Source organism: Melopsittacus undulatus, chromosome 1 (genome assembly GCF_012275295.1).
Source record: "Melopsittacus undulatus isolate bMelUnd1 chromosome 1, bMelUnd1.mat.Z, whole genome shotgun sequence".
Classification (NCBI taxonomy): domain Eukaryota; kingdom Metazoa; phylum Chordata; class Aves; order Psittaciformes; family Psittaculidae; genus Melopsittacus; species Melopsittacus undulatus.
In genome coordinates, this window is record NC_047527.1 from 116332767 (window position 1) to 116350149 (window position 17383).

Genomic DNA, 17383 nt, shown 5'->3' on the forward strand with positions numbered 1-17383 from the left:
TCTTTTGCGTGACTTGCATTATAAGATAATACAGAGCTAAGTGAACTGGAGAGGTCAGTAAAATGCTGTTGTTCAGTCTTGTTCTTTGCTTTTAAGGTAAGTTGATCCCATATGCAGGGACATCCAGTACTTTTCTGACTTAACCTATACACCCAAGAGTAGAAGTGTTTAGTTAATAAAGTCTTAGAAAAAATATGGTAAGACACCTTTTGTATCTGAAAAACAGTGAATAAGTAATCAAACAACTGAATGAAAAACCCCAAACAACTCCAAGGGCATTTTATTTGAAGGATGAAAAGAACAGAAGTCTTGCAACTGATCAAAAAAGCCTGTCTATGTCTGCCTTTTGAATCCTTCTTCAGTAATAATGTTTTCCATGGTTTGATGCTTGCAGCTCCATAAAGAAAAAACTTTTGTCATGGAAAACTTATTCTCTACTTTTATTAATCTTAATGACACTGCTGAATTATATTAGTTATCCATTTATTTTGGTGTTCTGTTCTGGTAGGGACTAGAATCATATGTTTCAGAGGAAAACAGAAGAATTCTTTGGAGATTCTGTGCACTTACGGGCCTCTGTTACAAAGTAAGCAATCAGAAATATATCGGGGCAGAAACTGAGCAGATGTTCTGAATTTTTGGGGAAATATGTTTTGTACTTTGGGCTGAATTGTAACTCAAGGGCTGATAAATAGATCACTAAAACTGACACATAGAATAATAAATAATATAGGCACATGTGCTTGTTGGGGGGTAAATGGTTTTTTCCTTTGAGAAATTGTAGAAATTGACTAGTCTATGAGTAATTCTCTGGTGTAAGTGGGATAAACATTTTGTTTCTGTTATATCCTACAGAACCGATCTTAGGAACAGTTCTGAATGAATAACAAGACTTACATTTCTGAACAGAAGATGAATAAATGGTATGTTTCTAAACCACATAAACAATATCCAGTTTCACCCTCTGTCCTGTTCCAAAATGTCCTTTCTCTGACACTCAGGAACCAAAACCTGTATCAGAAGAAGGTCACAGATATCATAATGATGAACATGCAAGTTCATGGATCTCAAAATAACAATACAACAATGTTATACAAGATTTAAATATTATAAAATATAAAAATAGTTTTACATTACATAGTATAACATTTTCAAATATTCATATGGAAAACATTTTGCTTACAGGTATGTTTTTATAAAAATATAAGCAAAAAAATATTATTAGTGAATCCAATAATGGTATTTAAATTATATATACTAGATATTGGGGAAAAAACATACGTGATCCACAAGAAACAGTGTATCAATGAAGACAACTGTGCAGTTATAAAGAGCAAAGCACTGAGAAGACGATTAATCTGAAGTAGCAGCCCTTTCTGGCTCCTGAATTCTTTAAACAGTACTTGGCCTCTTCCTTTCTACTAAAGATACAGTCAGAAACCTTCTCCTAAGGGTAGATAGCTAATCTTTTCCATTTACAGAGTAGTGATAGATAACGTTGCTCTCTGGTACGACGGCTCACTGGTTACTGCTTCAACAGTCAGCAAAACTCATCCGTGATCAGATCTTTTGCTGATCTGTAGGTTTCAAGCCAAAGGGGTAGCATTTGCTGTTGTGCATGTTCTTTTTATTTTTTTTACTTTCTAAGACATTAAATTAAAAAAAAATAAATGAAAGTGAGGAAGAACACAAAGAATAAAGGTGCCAAAGTGACTCTGTAACCTCACCTGCAGCACTCTCACTGTCCCAACACATGGAATAGGCAGCCTTGAATGTCTAATGCCAGGTCCCGTGCTGCAATCAGACACCTCAAAGTTAGAGCTTGTGCTCAGTATCAGCATAGCAAAGTCCCTTTTGAGAGCTGGCTGCTAGACACAGATTTTGAAAATAGTCAAGTTTACACTTGTTAAAACTAATGGGAAATTAAAGCATAAGAAGCAAAATGTGTCAGGGCCCAAAATCCATGTCCAAATGTCCTTCTGTTGGTCTACAGGCTAGGCCTTTTTTCAGATTTAAATCTTGCTATTTCCACTAAATACCTTTGCTTGTGCATAAAGTCACAGGTCTGTTTGCTTATCCTCCTACACAGAGAAAACAGAAGTGGTCCCCCCTCTGAACTGGTTCTTCTGAATCTGAGAATAGCAGAGGTCTGCTGAAGAAAACTTGACACAGTGGGCATGATGCCCTAGAAAGCAATCTTTAAAATAACTATTTTAATTACTTTTGAGGGCTTGCATATCTTGTCTTTCTCCTTCTTATTTTAAAAGATGTTGGTCAGTAAAGTATCAACAATATGCAGTAAAATGAAGCAGTACTGTGATAACACTGACATTTACACAGCTCTTTTCAAAGTACTGGGAAAATGAGTGGCTGAGCTCCGGACAGTGAATGATCAGCTTAAGTTATTTACTGGGCTGAGGAATGAAATCTTACAACACGGTTGAAGAACTAGGTATTGTAACAAAGTATGACAGCTGGAGTAACACTCTTTTGCTCTTACTCCTGCTGCTCAAGACTCTGGTTTTGAGAGTGAGCAGGGACTTCTTGGTCTGGGGTGGGCAGAGCCCGGGAGGTAACCAGCATTCTCTTGGGAAAGAGCCAGGACCCGTCATCCTGGTGCCTTGAGTAGCATGTCCCAGCTCCACTCAGTGGCATTCAGTAGTAGAAAAGCCATCAGGTAGAGCTTCATGGAGCCACAGGGACACATGAAGTGACTGATACTGTAAGACTTAATAGAGATTCTAACAGTATGAGCCAATGAAAGAAAAGGGGAAAACACTTGCTCAAGTTTGGATGAGAAAACTCTTTACTTGGCGGAGCTGTAGCTATAGATGATTTACTGTAAGGTCATGTGGGAAGCAGATTTTGATACAATGATAATAAGAATGATAGCTTTTCCTCACTGCTGTTTTCAGTCTCTAGAAAGGTAGATATAATCTGCCTACTTACACACAGAGGGATGCTGCCTGCTTTAAACAGTCTAACTGCTCCCTGCAGTCACTTAAATTACCTTTTAGATATATTAATAGGGCAATTGTGCAATGATATTGGGGAATTGCATTTTGGCTTGCACGTGTAATGGATGAATTAGCAGCAGTCAAGAAGCAGTTTCACCTCTGATTCCTCAATTTATTCCCCAGAAAACGGACGCTGCTCTGAACAATTATTTTAGGAATTAGCCTTTCATGTTGAGTAGAAGAAGGAGAAAAGTCGCCGGTCTCACTGTTTCTTCAGTTTTCTTTTGGCATGTCGCAAGGCTGGTTATTTGGGAGCCCGGTTGTACACGGGGCACGCAAGTCACCGCAAAGAAGAGCTAGTAAGACTGGCGCGGCAGCATAACACAGCACCGCCGTGGTAGAGGTGGCCCTCAGAAGGAGTCTCTGTGGCGCAATCGGTTAGCGCGTTCGGCTGTTAACCGAAAGGTTGGTGGTTCGAGCCCACCCAGGGACGGGGTTCGCCTTTTGGCTCGCCGTCCTTCTGTGCGTGCGCGCCTGGGAGGATGTGAGATTAGCGCTGGCGGCCGTGCCGGCGCCGCGAGTTTCTGGCAGGGGGGCCCCCGCCGGGTTGCTCAGCTAGGCGCGGAGGCAGCACCGCCAGCGGAGTAGGCCGGCCCCGCCGCACTGAGTCCTGGCAGTGAATAGCCGTACTGCAGAGGCCACTCGCGCCTATGGGTCGAGAGGGTGTCGACTGGCACGGCGTGTGGTTATGTCCTGCCTCCTGGCAGGGAGGTGTAGAACCCCCCCAGGCCGGATCCTCGCCGTCCCACGGCTGGGGGGGGGGGGGTTCTGAGCGCCAGTCGTCCGGCAGGGGAGAAGGGGCTGCAGCTGCCGGAGCGGGCAGGGGCGAGAGCCTCCGGGAGTTTCTTCACCCTGAGGTCCCGCGATGAAAGGTGCAAAGGAAAATACCATATTTGAGCTGCATAATAATCGTTAATGACGGTGCCGCGCGATAGCAGGGTTTGCTCCAGGAGACACTGCCTTTGCGGTACTCCAGCACCCGAGCTACCGCCATCGGATAACGTGCGCTGGAGGCTCGGCTCCGGGGGTAAACGCCGTCAGCAAGAACGATTATTGTTACAACCACTGTTGTGTAGGGCTGTCACCGCTGCCGTACCTGGTCGTCACACGCAACCTTTCGTCTCTCCGCAGTGGACGGCGGCAGCGGCGCTGCTCCAGCCTCCGGCCCGGCGGGAAGCAGACCCATGGGGCCCGGCGGGCGGGAGCGCTACCCTCGGAGCCGCTGCCGGTCCAGCTCCAGCCGATGGTTCCAGGCCCGTTTCCTGCTGGCAGCAGCGCTGCCTCTCCGGCCCGCCCTGTCCGCACGAAGCCTCTTTGCATAAATGAATGTTAAAAGCAATTACGTTGGGAGCTTCGCCTAAACGTATCAATTAGAAGTTGGCACCTTCGCCCTATCCGAGCCCGTGAGCTGATTACAACGAGCGTTCCGGCCGTTTGAAATCCGGTTGCCTTCCAGACCAGCTCCTGACAGCTCTGCGAGGGTCTATTTACAGTTTACAGAAAGCGGGATTCGTATTAAAAATGCCCCTTTCCCGGTGAAGTTGTATTTCACTGATCTTTTTTTTTTCAACTCGCCTGTTTTGAATAAAGGATATAGCCCTCTTAAAGGTCAGGCTGTGCCACTGGTTTACCACTGATGCCAGGATATGGCCCTCGCTAGCTAAGATACTGGAGAAAAGACATGGATTTGGACACACCGAGGAATCTTGAATCTTTTGAAAGTAATAAACCCTAAATGGTCGGTGGGTTGGATCTGCAGCTGTTGGCTGGCATCGTTTTTTCTCTCTCTTTTTTTTCCCCATCACCCGCATCTTTTTCATTTTTTCATTAGACACTGTAAAACTTAGCAGCTGTGCTCTCAGCACCGGATAGGTGCAGCTCGCTGCGGGACCCACCTACTGACCTCAGCGACGCCTCACCCAGAAATGTCCCACAGTGACCGGTACAATTTTATTTTAACGCGAGTCATTCAGATAAACCCCCTCCTCTCCGTTCCCGTGGTGTTGGCAGCGGAAGGATGGATCCAGCTCGGGAGCCAGCGAAGCCTGGCGAGAGACGGGGGTTTTTAAACCTGCATTTGTCTATGCTGGGGTTGCCTCGCACCGGGCGGTCACCGAGAGCTCTCAGGAATCACAGCAGCGAATTGATCACGGCAGTGTAAAGAAGCAGTGGCTGGAAAGGAGGTAATTTAGGAGCTAAAATTCACCGAAGTGATACTTCAGGAGGAAGGTTCTGCTCCTAGGCAGTAAGTCCTGATTTCTCTAGCTGGTCACACATGGATTTTACAGAGGTGATTCTTGCTGACCAGGAGGTCTCTTAACTGTTCTTCCAGGTGTTGTACGTCGGTGTGCAAATGCACCCATCAAACCGCTTAAAACAGATGCAGGGTGTGAGCACTCACTACGCGGTCCCTGGATGCGGGTGTAGTAGGAAGCTCTTGAAACGCGCGTCGTGGGCTCGGTACCACGCAGCAGCGTTGGGGCGGTGCTTGAGAAAATCATTTTGTGCAAGTGGAAAGTGCCTCATCGCCTCTGCTCACCAACTAATTACAATGAAGGTTGTGGAAAACGGGACACCTGGTCCATTTCTTTTTTTTTGGGGGGGGGGGGAGGGAGGGAATAGGGACTCGATGTTTTATTCGTATGAAGTGATATTTTTTTAGAGGTCAGTGAAGCTCTCAGTTCTCAGCCATAAAAAAAAAAACACCAAACCCTCACAGCTGTGCAATATAGCCAGAGAAACCATCCGATTCTTAGCTTAATCCATTTGTCTATCCGCGGTTTGGGATAAACGGTGTTCTAAGTGCAGTGAGGGACTGCATCACCTGATACTTTTAGGAAAAGCCCTTCCATATTCAGAGTGACCTGTTAACAAATACCGAGTTAAACCCCAGCCTTAATATTTCAAACCAATATCACAGCCAGTTTCTCGCGCGGCTGGGGAAGCGCGGACGTCGACATATCCGAAGAAGACCCGAACCGCAGAAGACACCCAGCACTGCCCGTTCTCCGGGCTGAACAGAACCACCCGCAACCCGCCGCTGCTCTTTGTTCGCGGGGACGCGGGGCCGGGGGTGCAGCCCGGCCACAGTTCCCCCCGGGGGCTCCGCGGCTCAGCGGGGGGTCGGGGTGGGAGCCCCACCGCCGCGGGCCGCCCGCCTGCCGCTGCCCGGCGGATGGAGGCCGGTGGGAGCCCTGCGCTGCCCGTGGGTTCGGGGCCCCCCTCGGCCGCCGCGTCCAGCGCGGCGATGGGGGAGGGGAGGGCGCGGCTGCCAGCACTGCTGCCGGCCCGGGCCGCGCCGGCCTCCGCCTTCGCTCCGGGACACACACACACACACACGGTGGGACAAAAGAACGCTGCCCCCGCCACAGGAACCCCGCAGAAGGGCCCGGCTCTGCGTGGAACCTCGGGGATCCTGCTGCTCCCTCCCCTCCCCGGACCTCACCGGACGCGGAGACGGAGCCGGGACCCCCCCCCCCCCCCCCGCTGCTGCCGCCGCCACCCCCGCACCCTCCGCGCTGCCGCTGTCCGCCCCACCCCGCAGCTGCTCAGCGGCTGCCCGGGAGCGTTCGGCGGGGCCTGGCGCGGGATCCAGGTGCGGAGAGCGGCCCCCGCGGAGCCGCCGGGCTCCGGGCGCCGCCCCAGGGCCGGGATCTGCCGGCGGTGTCCCCGCCGCCGGCTGCGGAGCATCCTCGGCCGGCTGCGCGCGGCCGCCAGTGTCGGTACGGGGGAGGCATGCGGCCGAACCGGCGTCCAGAGGGCTGCGCCCGTGTCCGGGCTGGAAACGGGGCGGCCGTTGGTCAGCCCTCTTTGAAGTTTGGCCAGTATTTAATAACTTGGGAGGCTGATAGAGGGGGGATAAAATATCCACAGCCCTAGGGAAGTCGGGGACTCGGAGTATTTGAAACGTGGAAAACTGTAGAGCTCGCAGAAAGGGTGCAGAAAACAGCCATCTTGAATATTTTAATCTCTGGCAAGTGTTTCTTTGGAACAAAATGGATGTTGGAGGGAAACAGCATAGTTAACATTACTGTAGCCTTCCATTTCTAACACCATCCCTCTCGCAGAATTCAGCTGGCATGAAGCAACGAAACTGGAAGGAATGCTACAGCCTTTCCTCTACATACAATGGCAATAAATAATCATCATCTGAATACTGTGGTCTGGAAATTTAGTACCTCTCTAAGCGATGGTGTGTTTTGTTGGGTTTTTTACCCACGATTTATATTGATTTGTTTGCATCGATATCACTCACATGTAATGCTGCAAGCCTCCCCACACACACCCCTTTAATGCTCATATAACATAAACAAACAATTGCTGTGTATTCACCCAGAACACGCATGTAAGGATTTTTTATTTTTAATGATATCTCACGTTGTTACCATCACCAAAGCCAAAGGAGATGCTCTACAGCTTACCCTGGAAATGGGACCAGGCCTCTGGGTTCGGAGTTTGTTGTGTATTCATGATATGAGTCAATTATTCTAAGGATTCATTGTTTGCCCATAAAAATCAGTCTAGGCTGAGATTAGGTTTAGAAAGTCCCCAGGTTTTTTTCCACTTTTAGTAAAATAGATTAACATCTGTCTTTATTTTTTCTCTCTCTCCCCCCCCCCAATTGATGGTGAAAGCAAATACAAGATGCTGATTTCTGAAGGTTTTTGTTTTCCTGTAACTGCAAAATAGCTGTCCTTTGTTTTACTAAGACTTATAATGCTATTAATGCTGGTTAGGCCTTCCCAAAATTTAATAATAAAATACCTTTTTTTTTAAAAAAAGGGACAACTGACTGAAGGGGGGGATGGTGGTGCGGTGAGCGCAGAGACAATAAGTCAGTGCTTCAGCTACACAGGCTCGGAAAGGCGCCTTCCCTGCGATTATTTATTTATTTATTTATTTGTTTCCCCGTTGCTGTTTGCATACTTTGGACCCAGTCCTTCACAGATAAGCTTCAGCAGAAACAGCACACTTTAAAAATGCCAAAGACAGCTAATAAAAATAATGCAGCAAAGGCTGGAGAGGATTGCCTGAAGATGAAAGAATAGGATTGCAAGGCAGAACTGCTTGATTTTATTCACTTACTGATTTCTTTAATGACAATTTGGGAGCATTTCTAATCCTAATTGCTAAGGGCAAGGTTTCTATTAAGAACTGCATTGTTCTTATTAAAGATTCTAATTTTTTTCAAGGAAATGTTGAGGCACTGCATATGCAGTTCCTGATTATTTCAGTACCTCTCTACAGCTTTACTTTCAATATCTGAACACTTTTGCATTATTTTCTCAGTGCCATACTTTCCCCAGTGGACTGACACATTAAAATATATTTAACATCTGTTTTATAGGCATCCTGGTGTTTGTATAGCATTTCCTGAGACTTTGTGGATCAAAAGGCACTGTGAAGTCAAGTAGCATCCCAGTCATTTTTTACAATTTGAGCACGTAGGAATCTCAAAAGAATAATGAGAGTGAAAAGCAGAGTGAGCAAAATCACTAAAATGCAAATGGCAAACTCCATCAAAGGCTAAAATCACAAACTTGTATTTGGGAGAAAATAAAAGCAATGCATAGACTAGAAACAACCTGGAAAAACAGGCACTGGCTTTGTAATAGGCAGGTCTTACTCTAAAACTGAAAGCAGGAGTTGTCTCAAATTGTTCATGTTATGTAAGAAACAGGAAGATCTCAGCTAGATTGAATAATACTGGGAGTTTGGGGGCTGTTGTAGGGCCCAGAGAGGAAAGCCATATCAAATTTGTTCAAAGCTTAAGGAACTGCATTTAAATGTCATGAAACTGTGATTTATGTGGGAACGGTACGTAGGGTTCCAGGGAGGAAGCACGGTGCAACAAAGTACTAAGGAGATCTACCTCTGTATTTTATTCATCAAATGTGAAAGTCAAAGGAATATTGTAGAAATAAATGAAAGAAATAAATGAATTTAACCTACTTGTCAAGTAAGTTTAAAAATGTCTTTATAATGATAACTCAAAACAAGTATCTTGCCTGAAAGAAGCATATTCACAGGAAGAGAAAAAAAGTAGAATATTTTTTTGCTGAAAAAGAATAAAGCTTATATTAGGTTAATTTGCCCATTTGTTACATGAGATAGGCTCAGACATTTTTTCTGTTAAGTATTATATTCCTTTATCGTCATCATAGCTTTGGTGACAAAAACTGAGAGCGAGATTGTACCTGAATGGGTAAACAGGCAGCAAAACCAGTGAGAATGCTTCTACCCACACCTTCCAGAAGGGTAAGGAATACCTGGGAACTTCCAAATAACTGAGTCCAAAGGGACTGGTGGTTTTATATTTTACTCTGAAGGGACAGGATATTCTGGTTATTTTGTTGTCTTGTTGGGTCATTCCACAGCAGGCTCTGCAAACAACTATTAAGTGTGTATTACAGTAGTGCATGTATTGGTAAGGAATAATTGGTTTAACAAGCTGAGTGTTGTTTGTAAATATATCTGTATAAAAGTCAGTTAAATCCGTTGTGCTGTTTAAAAGGTAGTTGTGAAGTGATGCAGTAAAGTGGCAGAAGAGCTGGAGAGATCACATTTGGTCTTTTCTTTTTACAGATTCTCTCCAAACATGTCTGGGTTTCTCAAACAGATCACTTCTCTAAATATTTCTTAAAGCTTGATTGAGAATGGGGAGTGACAAAGATCTGCTATTCAAAATTCAGATCTTCAGGTTTATTTCAGGACATGCTTCATCTGACATTCTATTTTTCTTGGATGATACAAATATTCTGAAACTCAGAAGTTATCTTTGCAGATACTTGCTATAATTTGCTTACCTCAGCAGAGGAAAAGTGATACAGAGAAGGTCTGTGCCATTACACATGCTGTGCTTGGTACTGTTGGGCCTCACAAGGTTGCTTGCCCTGAGGTACTTCTAGTATAAATGAGAGATAAAACTTGTAATTAATGATGTGCAAAGTTCTGAGTTTAGACAAATATTTGCAAAATTGTTTTATTCATTTGCCTTTAGTGTTTAGGAATGAAGTCTGGGCTTGACCAGGTCTAAGTTAAAATGAATAAAGGAAAAAAAAGAGCACTTTTACTCTTTCACTTTCATTTGAGCAGGTCTCCTCAAACAGAAGGTGGAGCTTCCCCAGAGCCATCAGGAGTCGGAGCAGCTGTGACTGTCCTTGACTTCTCTAGTATGAATAGTTTGTTCCCAGTTTGTAAGTTGTTCCGTTATGTTGTTCAGAGCTTAAGAAACAAAGATCTTCTGTGTGCCTATCATAAGTGTTCCTTTTTCTCAGTCTTAAGATCCAGGGCTTGCTTTTACTGCTGTCACACACTTCTAAAATCACAGATAGGCTGACTGGAAAGGTAATAATTCGGAGTTTATTGTGGAAGGAAGATAAGATTAGGTGCAGTAAAGATTTATTATTAGAAAATGAATAGCCTCATTTTCAAGATTTAAGAGACTTGTACAAATTACCTGCTGGATGGTTTTTTAGTTTCCAGTTCACATTAGTGCTGAAAGAACTGTTTGGGGCCTATTACGCAACTTCTGGAAAGTTTTCTTGTAATGGAAAAAATTGTAAGGGATTTGGAAATGAGGACTCATCTGGCTAGTAGGTGTTCATAAAAATCTTAACGACTTCAGCAGCCCCAGGCTGTTGGGGCTGGGCTTGGATGGAAACTACTGGACTGGCTTACTGGCGCATCTCCTCCACATATGCGTGGTGGTGATAAGGGGAGGGTTTCAAGCAGGCTTTGAAATCTAAGAGTGTATCTGTGGCTGGGCCAACAGTGCTGCTTTTAAAAATGATTCTGTATTGTAAATTGCATGGGAAAAAAAAAGAGTAGCTTTAATGTATAGAACAAGGAGCATGTGCAGGTTTTCCTACAAAGGCACTTTACAGTTTTATACATGCCATTTCATGATGTGTACTCTTTGTGTAGAGAGTATATTCTTCTGGACCAAAAGTGTTTTCAGTTTATTTTGTGTTGCTTTGGAGGGCTTTTTAAGCTAAATCCCAATATATTTGACTTAAAACAGTGATGTTGCTATATACGGAAAAGCTGCTTTGTGGCATTTCTATAAGCTTTTACATACTTCAGTAATTTTACTGTTACTCAGACACCTGTGTGCTTTTAACTCAAAGGCAATACTGTTGATCTGGGTGTAGCTCAACTTTGGTGGTAATATGCAAGGGAGAAATCTAATTTATGGTCAGTTTGACAGTTGGCTGGGGAAGTGGAATGATACAAAGATAGTATTAATTAAAATCACACCCCCCCCTCACCTTCATAATCAGTCCTAGACCGGTTAATGTGATAATACTCAGCACATGATACTACAGTCAGGCCAACGAGTGCTATTGGTAACTGGAGATCATCTCTGGAATCCATGCTGATTTTCACTGACCATATTTAAATCTGTTTCTTTGTAAGACAATGTAGGGGATGTTGCCTTAGTTTCATGGGGCTGCATGGGCTGGCCCTGAAGGTGAGAACTGATGCTTCCACTAGGAAAAAAAGGCCTGTTTTAGAAAAACTTAGCAGATTGTCATTCTCCCCAGTAAAAATGCTGTTGTTGCTCAGCCACAAGGTTATGGTATAGTATAGTCTCTGGGATATTCTTCTACCAACATAATGAAATCCCAGCAATGAAGCTGAGTGCCAGTGAGTAGCTATGAAGCTGTATTTGTCCTGAGAAGACCTGCAAGGTGAGCTGCTGTGGCACAAAGCTGCTATGATGAGACCATTGAAGCAGGACATTCTTTGTTACCCTGACCTTTTGGGAGGTACAGGGCCAATGAACATGCCACCATATGACTTTTTTCTTTGACTGTTATTGGTTATGTGTTGAATCCTATTACTTCTCTCTCTGACTTTGCTAGGATTCCTCTTGACAGACAAGCAGGTTTTGGCTGTGCCATTACTAATCCTCAGAGGAACAACAGATTTTTGCCACAATACAGTAGTCACTTAGACATCCACAAGGGATTATTTCCAGGGTTCGGTAGTTTGGATACTTTGCTGATTTAGTTACTAATTCAAAGTGTGCTCCTCAGTCTTTCTGGAATATGGATCTAGGTGTCAGTTTAGAGGTCTTCCAGGGTCTTTGAAGGTATACACAGCAACATGACAGGGTAAGTAGAGATCAGCAGCTGGGGCTGTGGGGCTGCCCTAGCTTTCCTGGAGTCTCAGAGCAGCTGTCCAAGCTCCAGCTTCTCCAGCCCCAGGCAGTCGCAGCCCTTAGAGACAAAACCTGTCCAGCGTGGACACCCTGCATTGAGGTGTCCAAAGAAGAAAGAAACTCACTTGGTTCTTGTGGGGCTGGGTCAGTCAGCACCACATTCAGGCTATTCACCCATGGGCATATGAACGCAAATCCCTCTCTCCTCTCTGTGAACCTGTCTTCTTCCTCTGCTGTGTGTTTGGAGCAGTTTTTCTGCAAGTGCTGCAGGCATCTGTCCATCCACCCATCCGTCCATCCATTCATCCGTCCATCTCAGCTGCTTCTGCAGCCAGCCACACTTGCTGGCTTAGCTCCTCTGGAGCAGCAGTTGCTGTCAGGCAGCGACACGAGCGCTGTCTGTACAAGATGAATTTTCTCACTCATTTTCTCTCTCCTTCTCTCTTCATTTCCCCTTGGTCTCTCTGCTGGCTTTTTTATTTCTGAATTCCCTCACCCCCTTTGGTTACCCTCCCTCCCCATTTCTCTCCCTCCCCCCCCCCACTTTTCCTTTCTTTCATTTTTCTCGTTTCTTGTATTCTCCCTTCACTTATTTTTCTATTATCTTTCCTGTCCTCCTCTGCATTCTTTCAATCCCAGCAGGGCTCGCGCATACAAATTGACCCCCTCCCAGCCAGTAATGTGATCGAAGCTCTTTGTGGCTCCTACTATCTCTATGGTAACTATCAGGGGGGTCTCGAGAGTGGTGGTAGACCCAATGCACTGGCCCATGTACTGTTGTTCTTGCCAGCGTTACGTGCTGACCACATGGGCCTGGCTGCTCATTTACAATTACTTCTTATTTAAAAAAAATACCAATGCCCTAAAGTGCTTGAACAGGGGAAACAGACGGCATGCTTGAGCACAAATAGGAGTTGGGTTCTCAGGGTTTTGGAAAACGGTTTCTGTGTTCAGAGCTGCTTTACTTGGCAGACTGGTTGTTGTTTTCTCATCGTTGTGGAGTGGCATGTTGGCTGTTTCATGTACTCTGGAAACAAGAGTTTTGCTGCAAAAACGACTATCCACACTGCAGGGGTGGCCAGTGGCAGTGCAGTGGTGGTGGTTGTAACCACCAGCACAGGCTGAGAAAGTAACTAAGAGGGGCTTGCACGTTATGAATGTTGTGAACTCTCGATTTTCCCCATGTTAGCCACTTACTGCATACCCCCGGGTGGCTGCTGTAATGCAGGTATTAAGAAATGAAATTGTAGGCATTGGGTTGATAATAAATTTACTTAGCCACAGTCTGGGATTTGTAGCAACCATAGGATCTGATGGAAGGAACTGCTGAAAAACCTGTGGTGTGGACAGAAGAAACAGCCATGGTCCCTTTTGGCTGTCAGGCTTTCCTCATATAGCCAGGGATGCCAGTGGGAACGTGGGGAACCAGGGAAGCTTAATGCAATCTAAAGTCATAGTATGCCCAATCTATGTGCTCAAGAGGGAAGAAACTAACCCTAGGGCTTTTGAAGAGCTTATATTAGAAGTATAAAAGTATTTTATTTGAATACTTGTTGTAATTGTTATTAATGCAGTACATATGATATTAAAAATATAATTCCTGCCAGGACCATACTCCAAATATTGTTTTGGTCTGTTAAATTCCTCAATGTTCCCCTCTCCAAATGTGTATATAATATTTGTGTAAAAAAATTGATTCAATTTGTAATATCTGTTAATTCCATTAATTTCATCAGCTTCTAGGCAGCAATGAATAAAATCTATGACATTTTTTGCAATATTTTGCTGGTTTTTTTGTTGTTTTTTTTTAATAAATTGTTTCATTTGTTATAAAAGTTTTTGAACTTAAAAAAAGTCTACTGGCGTTATTATCCTGACACTGCATATTGCCACATCACGTAGGATGTGCAGTGTCAGTCAACTACACTTACCAGCCTTTCTGCTGCATGAAAATGCACTACAAAACACCCCATTCTATTTGAATCTCTGCAACCCTCAAACAATTACCCTGCAGTGTTGACACAGGAAGCATCGTGTTGCTCTAATCCCTGAAAAGAATCAACCTCAGAAGATGATTTTTAGATTTTTTCAGATGGCTGCATAATCTATATTCACAACTTTATTAATAGTTTAGTCTATTTAACCGTAGATTGTTTTACATCTACCTGATGTAGATATATCAACATCTGTAAACTGCCCTTTTAGGTTAAACGGCGGTGAAAGGGTTAACACTGTGGGCATTTAAGTGGTCATAATTAACAGTCCATTAAGATGAATGGAGAAAGTTCGCACTTTGCAATGCTATTGTTTAATTCTGCCTGTTTACAGACTCAAGAGGACAACAGTGTGCGGCTTGACATTGCCCAGGATTTGCGCTGGGGAAGTCAGGAATCACATTTTAAAATAAATTATAACCTTACATTAAACAAAACCAAACAAACCAGACAAACCAAAACCAAACGAAAAAGCAAAAATCCTTTGGGAAACACATTTCCTGTTTTGGGGGATTTTTGTTGTCCCAGTTCACTCTCTTGAATAAGTAGGTTTGATGCTAACTACCATTTTGCTTTCCACTGAACAAGTCCACCAAAACAAAGCCCGCATTATACTTAATCCCCTCCCCGTTTCACAACGATTTATGTAAGTGGATTTTGTAGCCGGTTATTAAGAAGGATGCAGAAGAAACTCAGCTCTACAAACCTGTAAAGGTTCTCCTGATTCTGAGGGTGACTGCTCTTCTGCAGTGTTTAATATTTGATATAAAATCCCACTAGTAATATCATCAATGATGAGCATTAAAATATGAAGCAGGACACAGATCCAATATACCAGCCTAGAAAACCTTGGGTTTATTTACCTTTTGCATCCCTAACATTTTACAAAAATAATTCTTCAACCTTTTCTCCAGTGAAGTTAGAAATCTATTTTGTTAGAAGGAAGCTGAATTTTTCATGTAATCTTTTCATTCCTAGCTCTGAAGCTTAAAAAAATTACTAAAATCACAAAACCATGTCTATACCAAGACTTGCAGCAAAATCCTGGGTGTTGCTCACATTACTGCTGAAGAACACAGTTCTCGCAGCAAGTCTGAAGTCATTGCTCTTAGGAGAGCTGGGGTGGGCCCAGGAAGAGGAGAATTCGCTGTTTGAACAGGACCCGTTTTTAGCCAGAACACAGCAGTGAAGATGCGAGGGAAGCCTATCATTTTGCAGTAATACGCAGTTCTCTTTAAAAGGTTCCATTTTATTGGTACAATTTTTTCCTTGTAAACGATATGGGTGTAATTAATTATAGGCAATAAATCGTAAGTGCATTTCATAGCTCCTGCATGTCTAGCTATATGACAGCCCTCAGAAATGTGGTCGTTAAACATACGGAGCAGCAGTAGGAGAAGCCGTGATTTTTACTAGATTTTATTCTTCATTTTGTAACAGAGCACCTGAAGCAATGTGACAAATATCAACGTTTCTATGAAAATGTTTTAATTACTAAAATCAACATACATTAGTGATAAATTTTTGCAGACACAGGTCCTGTCTTAAAGGGCAGCAACACTTGCTGAAAGATAACCTCAAAATACAGTTACAGAATTGTGTTACCCATTCTCGTTAGAAAGAAAATGTTCATGGATGAATAGGGTTTTGCACGACATCTACAGTTTGGATTCCTTGTGATTTTAAATGTAAGTTTGAAATTTAAATATACAGCTGTTTTTTTTTTAATTAATGGTGTTTTAATAAGAACTTTCAATGCTAATTTTAGCAAGCATGTACTTGGTTAAATTTAAATTAGGCCATAATGCCTTGCACTTACCAAAGCTAAAAACGCACTTGAAAGAGCCAGAATGATTCCTGGAGATACTTTATAGAAAATCTCTTTTTATCATATGCTCCCAGAAAATCAGACTTACAGAAAGGTCAATTGCATAATTTTAGAATTAAGTATTTAAAATCAGTTCAGCAACTTGGGTTTCTGATTAATAGAGATTTTGTTTTGAAAACAACAAAACTGAAAAAAAACCCAGTCTGAATTAACAGGAAACGTTACTTTTTGTAGCATGTCCCATTGAAACCATTAGAAATCTAAAAAAATGTAATAATTTATTTCCTTGATTAAAAATAGAATCCAAAATAGTACAGGAGAAAGACTCAGAGGCTAAAGCTGTGTTTGAAGAATGGTAGGATTCTGATTCATTAAACAGGAATTAAAGCAGTTAAAATAAGTTTTCACATCCTTCTTTGTGTCTTTGAGTCACTATCTTTATTGGACTAAACCAGTGAGTTGAAGATGAAATTGTTACGGAAGATGTGGAGCCTCAAATCCAGATCCATGGACTGGATGGAGCTCATGTTCACAGAGGAACTGCAGCTCCTGAGCACACTTCCAGTGATTTTCCTACTGCTGAAGGCTCTTCAGATGCTTTAAGAAAGGCCAGAACAAACCCCTGACAATCAGGGTGTAGGGTAATGATTGTTAGGGTCTTCTCTTGGGAAGGTGATTTGAATCCCCTGAGGCTGGCAGTATCATCTGGCCTTACCTCTTTTACTTTATGGAGATATTGCTGTGGATGGAGTCTGTCAAAAGACAAAAAAAAGAGGATCTTTGAAAATTTTAAGGTTCTTTCATGAGGGCCACTTCATACCAGTTTTTGACTTGAAATAGCTGTTACTGCTGTATTTTATGCTGAATTCAGTGTAGCTGGCAGCTGACAGCAATATGTTTGCTAGAGCAAAGTCAAGGTTGAGGCACGCAACAGCCCCTGGCAATTCAGTTGCCATCACTGGGCAGCAGCAGCAGCAGCTCAGGCTGTTCTCTGAACAAGTCAAGATACCAGGACTTTCTAGTGAAAATGTAGTCAGGTGCCTCTCTTCAGGTTCCTGTGAAGCGGGGAGAGGGTTTGGGAGGTTCATGCTTGGAAGGAGGCAGTGGTGTCCTCCCAGGCCTTAATCCAGAGCCTGAGGATGCCGTCCACTTTCCAAAACCTTCACAGCTGCGTCCTTGGAGCTTGTGTGAGCTGTGTCAGGACCGTGGGCTACTTCTCCTTCTGCCTGTGACGGCTGAAGCAGAGAGGTGATTGATCTTAATTACTCAGTCTGTTGTGTAGGTGGGTAGACTCGTGAGGGAGCATGCCTGTCTTTGCATGTGTGGTATTTATTTTTTAAGATTTGTGTTTCTCCCTCTGTTGGTTTCAGCAGTATAT

The 17383-nt window shown here is 43.6% G+C and overlaps 1 non-coding gene across 1 annotated transcript; it reads left to right on the top strand.

Moving 5' to 3' along the window:
- The first annotated feature begins 3376 nt into the window (after positions 1-3376).
- On the top strand, positions 3377-3450 carry TRNAN-GUU (transfer RNA asparagine (anticodon GUU)). Its single transcript has one exon. It is a non-coding gene; the product is annotated as a tRNA-Asn (tRNA).
- The last annotated feature ends 13933 nt before the right edge of the window (positions 3451-17383 follow it).